This window comes from Aulostomus chinensis, chromosome 4, assembly GCF_037954235.1.
Source record: "Aulostomus chinensis isolate RoL2024-O1b breed Wild chromosome 4, RoL_Achi_v1.0, whole genome shotgun sequence".
Classification (NCBI taxonomy): domain Eukaryota; kingdom Metazoa; phylum Chordata; class Actinopteri; order Syngnathiformes; family Aulostomidae; genus Aulostomus; species Aulostomus chinensis.
The window spans coordinates 29,164,861-29,176,972 of record NC_141323.1 but is presented as its reverse complement, the minus strand read 5'-3'; the positions used below and the strand labels follow the sequence as shown (position 1 = coordinate 29,176,972).

The window sequence follows — 12,112 nt, the reverse complement described above, 5'->3', positions numbered from 1 at the left end:
ACCTTTTCTTGAAGCGCCCTCCACAGCTTTGGAATGGAATGTCATGCAGTGGTTAATTTGAAGTAGACAGATGGCAGATGCAGTACTTTTCTCTAGATGACATCAACATTCTTTTCTTTTATTGACAGGACACCTATTTGGCGTGTGAAAAGACCCTGCGGCTGTTGCGCTTCACTTTTTTTCTGAGGTTGTAAATTGTGTGAAATGGATATAGAGCCCATGTGTTTCAGAGTCAAGGGCTTACGGCCATACCACTCTGAACACGCCCGATCTCGTCTGATCTCGGAAGCTAAGCAGGGTCGGGCCTGGTTAGTACTTGGATGGGAGACCGCCTGGGAATACCAGGTGCTGTAAGCTTTTTTGTTTCATTGTGAGGAAAGGGCAGCTTTGAGTGTTTGGGGACCAGCATGAGCGAGCTTCCCTCATACACCTTTTCTTGAAGCGCCCTACACAGCTTTCGGATGGAATGTCATGCAGTGTGTAATTTGAAGTAGACAGATTGCAGATGCAGTACTTTTCTCTAGATGACATCAACATTCTTTTCTTTGTATTGACAGGACAACTATTTGGTGTGTAAAAAGACTGTGAGGCTGTTGCACATCACATTTTTTTTGAGGTTGTAAAGTGAGTGAAATGGATATAGAGCCCATGTGTGTGAGAGTCAAGGGCTTACGGCCATACCACTCTGAACACGCCCGATCTCGTCTGATCTCGGAAGCTTAGCAGGGTCGGGCCTGGTTAGTACTTGGATGGAAGACCGCCTGGGAATACCAGGTGCTGTAAGCTTTTTTGTTTCATTGTGAGGAAAGGGCCGCTTTGAGACTTTGGGGACCAGCATGAGCGAGCTTCCCTCACACACCTTTTCTTGAAGGGCCCTCTGCAGCTTTGGAATGGAATTTCATGCAGTGGTTAATTTGAAGAAGACAGATGGCAGATGCAGTACTTTTCTCTCAATGACATCAACATTCTTTTGTTTTATTGACAGGACACCGATTTGGCGTGTGAAAAGACCCTGAGGCTGTTGCGCATCACTTTTTTTCTGAGGTTGTAAAGTGTGTGAAATGGATATAGAGCCCATGTGTGTGAGAGTCAAGAGCTTACGGCCATACCACTCTGAACACGCCCGATCTCGTCTGATCTCGGAAGCTAAGCAGGGTTGGGCCTGGTTAGTACTTGGATGGAAGACTGCCTGGGAATACCAGGTGCTGTAAGCTTTTTTATTTCTTTGTGAGGAAAGGGCAGCTTTGAGTGTTTGGGGACCAGCATGAGCGAGCTTCCCTCACACACCTTTTCTTGAAGCGCCCTCCACAGCTTTGGAATGGAATGTCATGCAGTGGTTAATTTGAAGTAGACAGATGGCAGATGCAGTACTTTTCTCTAGATGACATCAACATTCTTTTCTTTTATTGACAGGACACCTATTTGGCGTGTGAAAAGACCCTGAGGCTGTTGCGCTTCACTTTTTTTCTGAGGTTGTAAATTGTGTGAAATGGATATAGAGCCCATGTGTTTCAGAGTCAAGGGCTTACGGCCATACCACTCTGAACACGCCCGATCTCTTCTGATCTCGGAAGCTAAGCAGGGTCGGGCCTGGTTAGTACTTGGATGGGAGACCGCCTGGGAATACCAGGTGCTGTAAGCTTTTTTGTTTCATTGTGAGGAAAGGGCAGCTTTGAGTGTTTGGGGACCAGCATGAGCGAGCTTCCCTCACACACCTTTTCTTGAAGCGCCCTACACAGCTTTCGGATGGAATGTCATGCAGTGTGTAATTTGAAGTAGACAGATTGCAGATGCAGTACTTTTCTCTAGATGACATCAACATTCTTTTCTTTGTATTGACAGGACAACTATTTGGTGTGTAAAAAGACTGTGAGGCTGTTGCACATCACATTTTTTTTGAGGTTGTAAAGTGAGTGAAATGGATATAGAGCCCATGTGTGTGAGAGTCAAGGGCTTACGGCCATACCACTCTGAACACGCCCGATCTCGTCTGATCTCGGAAGCTTAGCAGGGTCGGGCCTGGTTGGTACTTGGATGGAAGACCGCCTGGGAATACCAGGTGTTGTAAGCTTTTTTGTTTCATTGTGAGGAAAGGGCCGCTTTGAGTCTTTGGGGACCAGCATGAGCGAGCTTCCCTCACACACCTTTTCTTGAAGCGCCCTCTGCAGCTTTGGAATGGAATTTCATGCAGTGGTTAATTTGAAGAAGACAGATGGCAGATGCAGTACTTTTCTCTCGATGACATCAACATTCTTTTCTTTTATTGACAGGACACCGATTTGGCGTGTGAAAAGACCCTGAGGCTGTTGCGCATCACTTTTTTTCTGAGGTTGTAAATTGTGTGAAATGGATATAGAGCCCATGTGTGTCAGAGTCAAAGGCTTATGGCCATACTACTCTGAACACGCCCGATCTCGTCTGATCTCGGAAGCCAAGCAGGGTCGGGCCTGGTTAGTACTTGGATGGAAGACCGCCTGGGAATACCAGGTGCTGTAAGCTTTTTTATTTCTTTGTGAGGAAAGGGCAGCTTTGAGTCTTTGGGGACCAGCATGAGCGAGCTTCCCTCACACACCTTTTCTTGAAGTGCCCTCCACAGCTTTCGAATGGAATGTCATTCAGTGTGTAATTTGAAGTAGACAGATTGCAGATGCAGTACTTTTCTCTAGATGACATCAACATTTTTTTCTTTGTATTGACAGGAAAACTATTTGGTGTGTAAAAAGACCGTGAGGCTGTTGCACATCACATTTTTTTTGAGGTTGTAAAGTGAGTGAAATGGATATAGAGCCCATGTGTGTGAGAGTCAAGGGCTTACGGCCATACCACTCTGAACACGCCCGATCTCGTCTGATCTCGGAAGCTTAGCAGGGTCGGGCCTGGTTAGTACTTGGATGGAAGACCGCCTGGGAATACCAGGTGCTGTAAGCTTTTTTGTTTCATTGTGAGGAAAGGGCCGCTTTGAGTCTTTGGGGACCAGCATGAGCGAGCTTCCCTCACACACCTTTTCTTGAAGCGCCCTCTGCAGCTTTGGAATGGAATTTCATGCAGTGGTTAATTTGAAGAAGACAGATTGCAGATGCAGTACTTTTCTCTAGATGACATCAACATTTTTTTCTTTGTATTGACAGGACACCTATTTGGTGTGTAAAAAGACCGTGAGGCTGTTGCACATCACATTTTTTTTGAGGTTGTAAAGTGAGTGAAATGGATATAGAGCCCATGTGTGTGAGAGTCAAGGGCTTACGGCCATACCACTCTGAACACGCCCGATCTCGTCTGATCTCGGAAGCTTAGCAGGGTCGGGCCTGGTTAGTACTTGGATGGAAGACCGCCTGGGAATACCAGGTGCTGTAAGCTTTTTTTTTTCATTGTGAGGAAAGGGCCGCTTTGAGTCTTTGGGGACCAGCATGAGCGAGCTTCCCTCACACACCTTTTCTTGAAGCGCCCTCTGCAGCTTTGGAATGGAATTTCATGCAGTGGTTAATTTGAAGAAGACAGATGGCAGATGCAGTACTTTTCTCTAGATGACATCAACATTCTTTTCTTTTATTGACAGGACACCTATTTGGCGTGTGAAAAGACCCTGAGGCTGTTGCGCTTCACTTTTTTTCTGAGGTTGTAAATTGTGTGAAATGGATATAGAGCCCATGTGTGTCAGAGTCAAGCTCTTACGGCCATACCACTCTGAACACGCCCGATCTCGTCTGATCTCGGAAGCTAAGCAGGGTCGGGCCTGGTTAGTACTTGAATGGGAGACCGCCTGGGAATACCAGGTGCTGTAAGCTTTTTTTTTTCATTGTGAGGAAAGGGCAGCTTTGAGTGTTTGGGGACCAGCATGAGCGAGCTTCCCTCACACACCTTTTCTTGAAGCGCCCTACACAGCTTTCGGATGGAATGTCATGCAGTGTGTAATTTGAAGTAGACAGATTGCAGATGCAGTACTTTTCTCTAGATGACATCAACATTCTTTTCTTTGTATTGACAGGACAACTATTTGGTGTGTAAAAAGACTGTGAGGCTGTTGCACATCACATTTTTTTTGAGGTTGTAAAGTGAGTGAAATGGATATAGAGCCCATGTGTGTGAGAGTCAAGGGCTTACGGCCATACCACTCTGAACACGCCTGATCTCGTCTGATCTCGGAAGCTTAGCAGGGTCGGGCCTGGTTAGTACTTGGATGGAAGACCGCCTGGGAATACCAGGTGCTGTAAGCTTTTTTGTTTCATTGTGAGGAAAGGGCCGCTTTGAGACTTTGGGGACCAGCATGAGCGAGCTTCCCTCACACACCTTTTCTTGAAGGGCCCTCTGCAGCTTTGGAATGGAATTTCATGCAGTGGTTAATTTGAAGAAGACAGATGGCAGATGCAGTACTTTTCTCTCAATGACATCAACATTCTTTTGTTTTATTGACAGGACACCGATTTGGCGTGTGAAAAGACCCTGAGGCTGTTGCGCATCACTTTTTTTCTGAGGTTGTAAATTGTGTGAAATGGATATAGAGCCCATGTGTGTCAGAGTCAAGGGCTTACGGCCAAACCACTCTGAACACGCCCGATCTCGTCTGATCTCGGAAGCTAAGCAGGGTCGGGCCTGGTTAGTACTTGGATGGAAGACCGCCTGGGAATACCAGGTGCTGTAAGCTTTTTTATTTCTTTGTGAGGAAAGGGCAGCTTTGAGTCTTTGGGGACCAGCATGAGCGAGCTTCCCTCACACACCTTTTCTTGAAGCGCCCTCCACAGTTTTGGAATGGAATGTCATGCAGTGGTTAATTTGAAGTAGAAAGATGGCAGATGCAGTACTTTTCTCTAGATGACATCAACATTCTTTTCTTTTATTGACAGGACACCTATTTGGCGTGTGAAAAGACCCTGAGGCTGTTGCGCTTCACTTTTTTTCTGAGGTTGTAAAGTGAGTGAAATGGATATAGAGCCCATTTGTGTAAGAGTCAAGGGCTTACGGCCATACCACTCTGAACACGCCCGATCTCGTCTGATCTCGGAAGCAAAGCAGGGTCGGGCCTGGTTAGTACTTGGATGGGAGACCGCCTGGGAGTACCAGGTGCTGTAAGCTTTTTTATTTCTTTGTGAGGAAAGGGCAGCTTTGAGTGTTTGGGGACCAGCATGAGCGAGCTTCCCTCACACACCTTTTCTTGAAGCGCCCTACACAGCTTTCGGATGGAATGTCATGCAGTGTGTAATTTGAAGTAGACAGATTGCAGATGCAGTACTTTTCTCTAGATGACATCAACATTCTTTTCTTTGTATTGACAGGACAACAATTTGGTGTGTAAAAAGACTGTGAGGCTGTTGCACATCACATTTTTTTTGAGGTTGTAAAGTGAGTGAAATGGATATAGAGCCCAAGTGTGTGAGAGTCAAGGGCTTACGGCCATACCACTCTGAACACGCCCGAACTCGTCTGATCTCGGAAGCTTAGCAGGGTCGGGCCTGGTTAGTACTTGGATGGAAGACCGCCTGGAAATACCAGGTGCTGTAAGCTTTTTTGTTTGATTGTGAGGAAAGGGCCGCTTTGAGACTTTGGGGACCAGCATGAGCGAGCTTCCCTCACACACCTTTTCTTGAAGGGCCCTCTGCAGCTTTGGAATGGAATTTCATGCAGTGGTTAATTTGAAGAAGACAGATGGCAGATGCAGTACTTTTCTCTCAATGACATCAACATTCTTTTGTTTTATTGACAGGACACCGATTTGGCGTGTGAAAAGACCCTGAGGCTGTTGCGCATCACTTTTTTTCTGAGGTTGTAAAGTGTGTGAAATGGATATAGAGCCCATGTGTGTGAGAGTCAAGAGCTTACGGCCATACCACTCTGAACACGCCCGATCTCGTCTGATCTCGGAAGCTTAGCAGGGTTGGGCCTGGTTAGTACTTGGATGGGAGACCGCCTGGGAATACCAGGTGCTGTAAGCTTTTTTGTTTCATTGTGAGGAAAGTGCAGCTTTGAGTGTTTGGGGACCAGCATGAGCGAGCTTCCCTCACACACATTTTCTTGAAGCGCCCTCCACAGCTTTCGAATAGAATGTCATGCAGTGTGTAATTTGAAGTAGACAGATTGCAGATGCAGTACTTTTCTCTAGATGACATCAACATTTTTTTCTTTGTATTGACAGGACAACTATTTGGTGTGTAAAAAGACCGTGAGGCTGTTGCACATCACATTTTTTTTGAGGTTGTAAAGTGAGTGAAATGGATATAGAGCCCATGTGTGTGAGAGTCAAGGGCTTACGGCCATACCACTCTGAACACGCCTGATCTCGTCTGATCTCGGAAGCTTAGCAGGGTCGGGCCTGGTTAGTACTTGGATGGAAGACCGCCTGGGAATACCAGGTGTTGTAAGCTTTTTTGTTTCATTGTGAGGAAAGGGCCGCTTTGAGTCTTTGGGGACCAGCATGAGCGAGCTTCCCTCACACACCTTTTCTTGAAGCGCCCTCTGCAGCTTTGGAATGGAATTTCATGCAGTGGTTAATTTGAAGAAGACAGATGGCAGATGCAGTACTTTTCTCTCGATGACATCAACATTCTTTTGTTTTATTGACAGGACACCGATTTGGCGTGTGAAAAGACCCTGAGGCTGTTGCGCATCACTTTTTTTCTGAGGTTGTAAAGTGTGTGAAATGGATATAGAGCCCATGTGTGTGAGAGTCAAGAGCTTACGGCCATACCACTCTGAACACGCCCGATCTCGTCTGATCTCGGAAGCTAAGCAGGGTCGGGCCTGGTTAGTACTTGGATGGGAGACCGCCTGGGAGTACCAGGTGCTGTAAGCTTTTTTGTTTCATTGTGAGGAAAGGGCAGCTTTGAGTGTTTGGGGACCAGCATGAGCGAGCTTCCCTCACACACCTTTTCTTGAAGCGCCCTCCACAGCTTTCGAATGGAATGTCATGCAGTGTGTAATTTGAAGTAGACAGATTGCAGATGCAGTACTTTTCTCTAGATGACATCAACATTCTTTTCTTTGTATTGACAGGACAACTATTTGGTGTGTAAAAAGACTGTGAGGCTGTTGCACATCACATTTTTTTTGAGGTTGTAAAGTGAGTGAAATGGATATAGAGCCCATGTGTGTGAGAGTCAAGGGCTTACGGCCATACCACTCTGAACACGCCCGATCTCGTCTGATCTCGGAAGCTTAGCAGGGTCGGGCCTGGTTAGTACTTGGATGGAAGACCGCCTGGGAATACCAGGTGCTGTAAGCTTTTTTGTTTCATTGTGAGGAAAGGGCCGCTTTGAGACTTTGGGGACCAGCATGAGCGAGCTTCCCTCACACACCTTTTCTTGAAGGGCCCTCTGCAGCTTTGGAATGGAATTTCATGCAGTGGTTAATTTGAAGAAGACAGATGGCAGATGCAGTACTTTTCTCTAGATGACATCAACATTCTTTTCTTTGTATTGACAGGAAAACTATTTGGTGTGTAAAAAGACCCTGAGGCTGTTGCGCATCACTTTTTTTCTGAGGTTGTAAAGTGTGTGAAATGGATATAGAGCCCATGTGTGTGAGAGTGAAGAGCTTACGGCCATACCACTCTGAACACGCCCGATCTCGTCTGATCTCGGAAGCTAAGCAGGGTTGGGCCTGGTTAGTACTTGGATGGAAGACCGCCTGGGAATACCAGGTGCTTTAAGCTTTTTTATTTCTTTGTGAGGAAAGGGCAGCTTTGAGTCTTTGGGGACCAGCATGAGCGAGCTTCCCTCACACACATTTTCTTGAAGCGCCCTCCACAGCTTTCGAATAGAATGTCATGCAGTGGTTAATTTGAAGTAGACAGATGGCAGATGCAGTACTTTTCTCTCGATGACATCAACATTCTTTTCTTTTATTGACAGGACACCTATTTGGCGTGTGAAAAGACCCTGAGGCTGTTGCACATCACATTTTTTTTGAGGTTGTAAAGTGAGTGAAATGGATATAGAGCCCATGTGTGTGAGAGTCAAGGGCTTACGGCCATACCACTCTGAACACGCCCGATCTCGTCTGATCTCGGAAGCTAAGCAGGGTCGGGCCTGGTTAGTACTTGGGTGGGAGACCGCCTGGGAATACCAGGTGCTGTAAGCTTTTTTGTTTCATTGTGAGGAAAGGGCAGCTTTGAGTGTTTGGGGACCAGCATGAGCGAACTTCCCTCACACACCTTTTCTTGAAGCGCCCTCCACAGCTTTCGAATGGAATGTCATGCAGTGTGTAATTTGAAGTAGACAGATTGCAGATGCAGTACTTTTCTCTAGATGACATCAACATTCTTTTCTTTGTATTGACAGGACAACTATTTGGTGTGTAAAAAGGCCGTGAGGCTGTTGCACATCACTTTTTTTTTGAGGTTGTAAAGTGAGTGAAATGGATATAGAGCCCATGTGTGTGAGAGTCAAGGGCTTACGGCCATACCACTCCGAACACACCCGATCTCGTCTGATCTCGGAAGCTAAGCAGTGTCGGGCCTGGTTAGTACTTGGATGGAAGACCGCCTGGGAATACCAGGTGCTGTAAGCTTTTTTGTTTCATTGTGAGGAAAGGGCCGCTTTGAGACTTTGGGGACCAGCATGAGCGAGCTTCCCTCACACACCTTTTCTTGAAGGGCCCTCTGCAGCTTTGGAATGGAATTTCTTGCAATGGTTAATTTGAAGAAGACAGATGGCAGATGCAGTACTTTTCTCTCGATGACATCAACATTCTTTTGTTTTATTGACAGGACACCGATTTGGCGTGTGAAAAGACCCTGAGGCTGTTGCGCATCACTTTTTTTCTGAGGTTGTAAAGTGTGTGAAATGGATATAGAGCCCATGTGTGTGAGAGGCAAGAGCTTACGGCCGTACCACTCTGAACACGCCCGATCTCGTCTGATCTCGGAAGCTAAGCAGGGTTGGACCTGGTTAGTAGTTGGATGGGAGACCGCCTGGGAATACCAGGTGCTGTAAGCTTTTTTGTTTCATTGTGAGGAAAGGGCCGCTTTGAGTCTTTGGGGACCAGCATGAGCGAGCTTCCCTCACACACCTTTTCTTGAAGCGCCCTCTGCAGCTTTGGAATGGAATTTCATGCAGTGGTTAATTTGAAGAAGACAGATGGCAGATGCAGTACTTTTCTCTCGATGACATCAACATTCTTTTCTTTTATTGACAGGACACGTATTTGGCGTGTGAAAAGACCCTGAGGCTGTTGCGCATCACTTTTTTTCTGAGGTTGTAAATTGTGTGAAATGGATATAGAGCCCATGTGTGTCAGCGTCAAGGGCTTACAGCCATACCACTCTGAACACGCCCGATCTCGTCTGATCTCGGAAGCTAAGCAGGGTCGGGCCTGGTTAGTACTTGTATGGAAGACCGCCTGGGAATACCAGGTGCTGTAAGCTTTTTTATTTCTTTGTGAGGAAAGGGCAGCTTTGAGTCTTTGGGGACCAGCATGAGCGAGCTTCCCTCACACACCTTTTCTTGAAGCGCCCTCCACAGCTTTGGAATGGAATGTCATGCAGTGGTTAATTTGAAGTAGACAGATGGCAGATGCAGTACTTTTCTCTAGATGACATCAACATTCTTTTCTTTGTATTGACAGGACACCGATTTGGCGTGTGAAAAGACCCTGAGGCTGTTGCGCATCACTTTTTTTCTGAGGTTGTAAAGTGTGTGAAATGGATATAGAGCCCATGTGTGTGAGAGTCAAGAGCTTACGGCCATACCACTCTGAACACGCCCGATCTCGTCTGATCTCGGAAGCTTAGCAGGGTTGGGCCTGGTTAGTACTTGGATGGGAGACCGCCTGGGAATACCAGGTGCTGTAAGCTTTTTTATTTCATTGTGAGGAAAATGCAGCTTTGAGTGTTTGGGGACCAGCATGAGCGAGCTTCCCTCACACACATTTTCTTGAAGCGCCCTCCACAGCTTTCGAATAGAATGTCATGCAGTGTGTAATTTGAAGTAGACAGATTGCAGATGCAGTACTTTTCTCTAGATGACATCAACATTTTTTTCTTTGTATTGACAGGACAACTATTTGGTGTGTAAAAAGACCGTGAGGCTGTTGCACATCACATTTTTTTTGAGGTTGTAAAGTGAGTGAAATGGATATAGAGCCCATGTGTGTGAGAGTCAAGGGCTTACGGCCATACCACTCTGAACACGCCCGATCTCGTCTGATCTCGGAAGCTTAGCAGGGTCGGGCCTGGTTAGTACTTGGATGGAAGACCGCCTGGGAATACCAGGTGTTGTAAGCTTTTTTGTTTCATTGTGAGGAAAGGGCCGCTTTGAGTCTTTGGGGACCAGCATGAGCGAGCTTCCCTCACACACCTTTTCTTGAAGCGCCCTCTGCAGCTTTGGAATGGAATTTCATGCAGTGGTTAATTTGAAGAAGACAGATGGCAGATGCAGTACTTTTCTCTCGATGACATCAACATTCTTTTGTTTTATTGACAGGACACCGATTTGGCGTGTGAAAAGACCCTGAGGCTGTTGCGCATCACTTTTTTTCTGAGGTTGTAAAGTGTGTGAAATGGATATAGAGCCCATGTGTGTGAGAGTTAAGAGCTTACGGCCATACCACTCTGAACACGCCCGATCTCGTCTGATCTCGGAAGCTAAGCAGGGTCGGGCCTGGTTAGTACTTGGATGGGAGACCGCCTGGGAGTACAAGGTGCTGTAAGCTTTTTTGTTTCATTGTGAGGAAAGGGCAGCTTTGAGTGTTTGGGGACCAGCATGAGCGAGCTTCCCTCACACACCTTTTCTTGAAGCGCCCTCCACAGCTTTCGAATGGAATGTCATGCAGTGTGTAATTTGAAGTAGACAGATTGCAGATGCAGTACTTTTCTCTAGATGACATCAACATTCTTTTCTTTGTATTGACAGGACAACTATTTGGTGTGTAAAAAGACTGTGAGGCTGTTGCACATCACATTTTTTTTGAGGTTGTAAAGTGAGTGAAATGGATATAGAGCCCATGTGTGTGAGAGTCAAGGGCTTACGGCCATACCACTCTGAACACGCCCGATCTCGTCTGATCTCGGAAGCTTAGCAGGGTCGGGCCTGGTTAGTACTTGGATGGAAGACCGCCTGGGAATACCAGGTGCTGTAAGCTTTTTTGTTTCATTGTGAGGAAAGGGCCGCTTTGAGACTTTGGGGACCAGCATGAGCGAGCTTCCCTCACACACCTTTTCTTGAAGGGCCCTCTGCAGCTTTGGAATGGAATTTCATGCAGTGGTTAATTTGAAGAAGACAGATGGCAGATGCAGTACTTTTCTCTAGATGACATCAACATTCTTTTCTTTGTATTGACAGGAAAACTATTTGGTGTGTAAAAAGACCCTGAGGCTGTTGCGCATCACTTTTTTTCTGAGGTTGTAAAGTGTGTGAAATGGATATAGAGCCCATGTGTGTGAGAGTGAAGAGCTTACGGCCATACCACTCTGAACACGCCCGATCTCGTCTGATCTCGGAAGCTAAGCAGGGTTGGGCCTGGTTAGTACTTGGATGGAAGACCGACTGGGAATACCAGGTGCTTTAAGCTTTTTTATTTCTTTGTGAGGAAAGGGCAGCTTTGAGTCTTTGGGGACCAGCATGAGCGAGCTTCCCTCACACACATTTTCTTGAAGCGCCCTCCACAGCTTTCGAATAGAATGTCATGCAGTGGTTAATTTGAAGTAGACAGATGGCAGATGCAGTACTTTTCTCTCGATGACATCAACATTCTTTTCTTTTATTGACAGGACACCTATTTGGCGTGTGAAAAGACCCTGAGGCTGTTGCACATCACATTTTTTTTGAGGTTGTAAAGTGAGTGAAATGGATATAGAGCCCATGTGTGTGAGAGTCAAGGGCTTACGGCCATACCACTCTGAACACGCCCGATCTCGTCTGATCTCGGAAGCTAAGCAGGGTCGGGCCTGGTTAGTACTTGGATGGGAGACCGCCTGGGAATACCAGGTGCTGTAAGCTTTTTTGTTTCATTGTGAGGAAAGGGCAGCTTTGAGTGTTTGGGGACCAGCATGAGCGAACTTCCCTCACACACCTTTTCTTGAAGCGCCCTCCACAGCTTTCGAATGGAATGTCATGCAGTGTGTAATTTGAAGTAGACAGATTGCAGATGCAGTACTTTTCTCTAGATGACATCAACATTCTTT

At 46.4% G+C, this 12,112-nt stretch overlaps 27 non-coding genes and 1 pseudogene across 27 annotated transcripts; all 28 read left to right on the top strand.

Moving 5' to 3' along the window:
* The first annotated feature begins 238 nt into the window (after positions 1 to 238).
* Positions 239 to 357, top strand: LOC147265819 (5S ribosomal RNA). The gene has a single exon (XR_015114092.1). It is a non-coding gene; the product is annotated as a 5S ribosomal RNA (ribosomal RNA).
* A 310-nt stretch (positions 358 to 667) lies between these two features.
* On the top strand, positions 668 to 786 carry LOC147265818 (5S ribosomal RNA). Its single transcript, XR_015113973.1, has one exon. It is a non-coding gene; the product is annotated as a 5S ribosomal RNA (ribosomal RNA).
* A 309-nt stretch (positions 787 to 1,095) lies between these two features.
* On the top strand, positions 1,096 to 1,214 carry LOC147265817 (5S ribosomal RNA). Its single transcript, XR_015113076.1, has one exon. It is a non-coding gene; the product is annotated as a 5S ribosomal RNA (ribosomal RNA).
* Positions 1,215 to 1,523: 309 nt separating this feature from the next.
* LOC147265816 (5S ribosomal RNA) lies at positions 1,524 to 1,642 on the top strand. Its single transcript, XR_015115498.1, has one exon. It is a non-coding gene; the product is annotated as a 5S ribosomal RNA (ribosomal RNA).
* Positions 1,643 to 1,952: 310 nt separating this feature from the next.
* Positions 1,953 to 2,071, top strand: LOC147265815 (5S ribosomal RNA). The gene has a single exon (XR_015115286.1). It is a non-coding gene; the product is annotated as a 5S ribosomal RNA (ribosomal RNA).
* Positions 2,072 to 2,380: 309 nt separating this feature from the next.
* Positions 2,381 to 2,499, top strand: LOC147265814 (5S ribosomal RNA). The gene has a single exon (XR_015114361.1). It is a non-coding gene; the product is annotated as a 5S ribosomal RNA (ribosomal RNA).
* A 310-nt stretch (positions 2,500 to 2,809) lies between these two features.
* On the top strand, positions 2,810 to 2,928 carry LOC147265813 (5S ribosomal RNA). Its single transcript, XR_015113972.1, has one exon. It is a non-coding gene; the product is annotated as a 5S ribosomal RNA (ribosomal RNA).
* Positions 2,929 to 3,238: 310 nt separating this feature from the next.
* Positions 3,239 to 3,357, top strand: LOC147265812 (5S ribosomal RNA). Its single transcript, XR_015113971.1, has one exon. It is a non-coding gene; the product is annotated as a 5S ribosomal RNA (ribosomal RNA).
* Positions 3,358 to 3,666: 309 nt separating this feature from the next.
* On the top strand, positions 3,667 to 3,785 carry LOC147265811 (5S ribosomal RNA). The gene has a single exon (XR_015112987.1). It is a non-coding gene; the product is annotated as a 5S ribosomal RNA (ribosomal RNA).
* Positions 3,786 to 4,095: 310 nt separating this feature from the next.
* LOC147265810 (5S ribosomal RNA) lies at positions 4,096 to 4,214 on the top strand. Its single transcript, XR_015114722.1, has one exon. It is a non-coding gene; the product is annotated as a 5S ribosomal RNA (ribosomal RNA).
* A 309-nt stretch (positions 4,215 to 4,523) lies between these two features.
* On the top strand, positions 4,524 to 4,642 carry LOC147265809 (5S ribosomal RNA). Its single transcript, XR_015113290.1, has one exon. It is a non-coding gene; the product is annotated as a 5S ribosomal RNA (ribosomal RNA).
* Positions 4,643 to 4,951: 309 nt separating this feature from the next.
* LOC147265808 (5S ribosomal RNA) lies at positions 4,952 to 5,070 on the top strand. Its single transcript, XR_015112850.1, has one exon. It is a non-coding gene; the product is annotated as a 5S ribosomal RNA (ribosomal RNA).
* A 310-nt stretch (positions 5,071 to 5,380) lies between these two features.
* On the top strand, positions 5,381 to 5,499 carry LOC147265807 (5S ribosomal RNA; annotated as a pseudogene).
* Positions 5,500 to 5,808: 309 nt separating this feature from the next.
* Positions 5,809 to 5,927, top strand: LOC147265806 (5S ribosomal RNA). The gene has a single exon (XR_015113005.1). It is a non-coding gene; the product is annotated as a 5S ribosomal RNA (ribosomal RNA).
* A 310-nt stretch (positions 5,928 to 6,237) lies between these two features.
* LOC147265805 (5S ribosomal RNA) lies at positions 6,238 to 6,356 on the top strand. Its single transcript, XR_015115236.1, has one exon. It is a non-coding gene; the product is annotated as a 5S ribosomal RNA (ribosomal RNA).
* A 309-nt stretch (positions 6,357 to 6,665) lies between these two features.
* Positions 6,666 to 6,784, top strand: LOC147265804 (5S ribosomal RNA). Its single transcript, XR_015115449.1, has one exon. It is a non-coding gene; the product is annotated as a 5S ribosomal RNA (ribosomal RNA).
* Positions 6,785 to 7,094: 310 nt separating this feature from the next.
* On the top strand, positions 7,095 to 7,213 carry LOC147265803 (5S ribosomal RNA). The gene has a single exon (XR_015113969.1). It is a non-coding gene; the product is annotated as a 5S ribosomal RNA (ribosomal RNA).
* Positions 7,214 to 7,523: 310 nt separating this feature from the next.
* Positions 7,524 to 7,642, top strand: LOC147265802 (5S ribosomal RNA). The gene has a single exon (XR_015114213.1). It is a non-coding gene; the product is annotated as a 5S ribosomal RNA (ribosomal RNA).
* Positions 7,643 to 7,951: 309 nt separating this feature from the next.
* On the top strand, positions 7,952 to 8,070 carry LOC147265801 (5S ribosomal RNA). The gene has a single exon (XR_015113195.1). It is a non-coding gene; the product is annotated as a 5S ribosomal RNA (ribosomal RNA).
* A 310-nt stretch (positions 8,071 to 8,380) lies between these two features.
* LOC147265800 (5S ribosomal RNA) lies at positions 8,381 to 8,499 on the top strand. Its single transcript, XR_015113141.1, has one exon. It is a non-coding gene; the product is annotated as a 5S ribosomal RNA (ribosomal RNA).
* Positions 8,500 to 8,808: 309 nt separating this feature from the next.
* Positions 8,809 to 8,927, top strand: LOC147265799 (5S ribosomal RNA). Its single transcript, XR_015113618.1, has one exon. It is a non-coding gene; the product is annotated as a 5S ribosomal RNA (ribosomal RNA).
* A 309-nt stretch (positions 8,928 to 9,236) lies between these two features.
* LOC147265798 (5S ribosomal RNA) lies at positions 9,237 to 9,355 on the top strand. Its single transcript, XR_015113294.1, has one exon. It is a non-coding gene; the product is annotated as a 5S ribosomal RNA (ribosomal RNA).
* A 310-nt stretch (positions 9,356 to 9,665) lies between these two features.
* On the top strand, positions 9,666 to 9,784 carry LOC147265797 (5S ribosomal RNA). The gene has a single exon (XR_015113004.1). It is a non-coding gene; the product is annotated as a 5S ribosomal RNA (ribosomal RNA).
* A 310-nt stretch (positions 9,785 to 10,094) lies between these two features.
* LOC147265796 (5S ribosomal RNA) lies at positions 10,095 to 10,213 on the top strand. Its single transcript, XR_015114658.1, has one exon. It is a non-coding gene; the product is annotated as a 5S ribosomal RNA (ribosomal RNA).
* A 309-nt stretch (positions 10,214 to 10,522) lies between these two features.
* Positions 10,523 to 10,641, top strand: LOC147265795 (5S ribosomal RNA). Its single transcript, XR_015113405.1, has one exon. It is a non-coding gene; the product is annotated as a 5S ribosomal RNA (ribosomal RNA).
* Positions 10,642 to 10,951: 310 nt separating this feature from the next.
* LOC147265794 (5S ribosomal RNA) lies at positions 10,952 to 11,070 on the top strand. Its single transcript, XR_015113968.1, has one exon. It is a non-coding gene; the product is annotated as a 5S ribosomal RNA (ribosomal RNA).
* Positions 11,071 to 11,380: 310 nt separating this feature from the next.
* LOC147265793 (5S ribosomal RNA) lies at positions 11,381 to 11,499 on the top strand. The gene has a single exon (XR_015114615.1). It is a non-coding gene; the product is annotated as a 5S ribosomal RNA (ribosomal RNA).
* Positions 11,500 to 11,808: 309 nt separating this feature from the next.
* Positions 11,809 to 11,927, top strand: LOC147265792 (5S ribosomal RNA). The gene has a single exon (XR_015114081.1). It is a non-coding gene; the product is annotated as a 5S ribosomal RNA (ribosomal RNA).
* Positions 11,928 to 12,112: the final 185 nt, after the last annotated feature.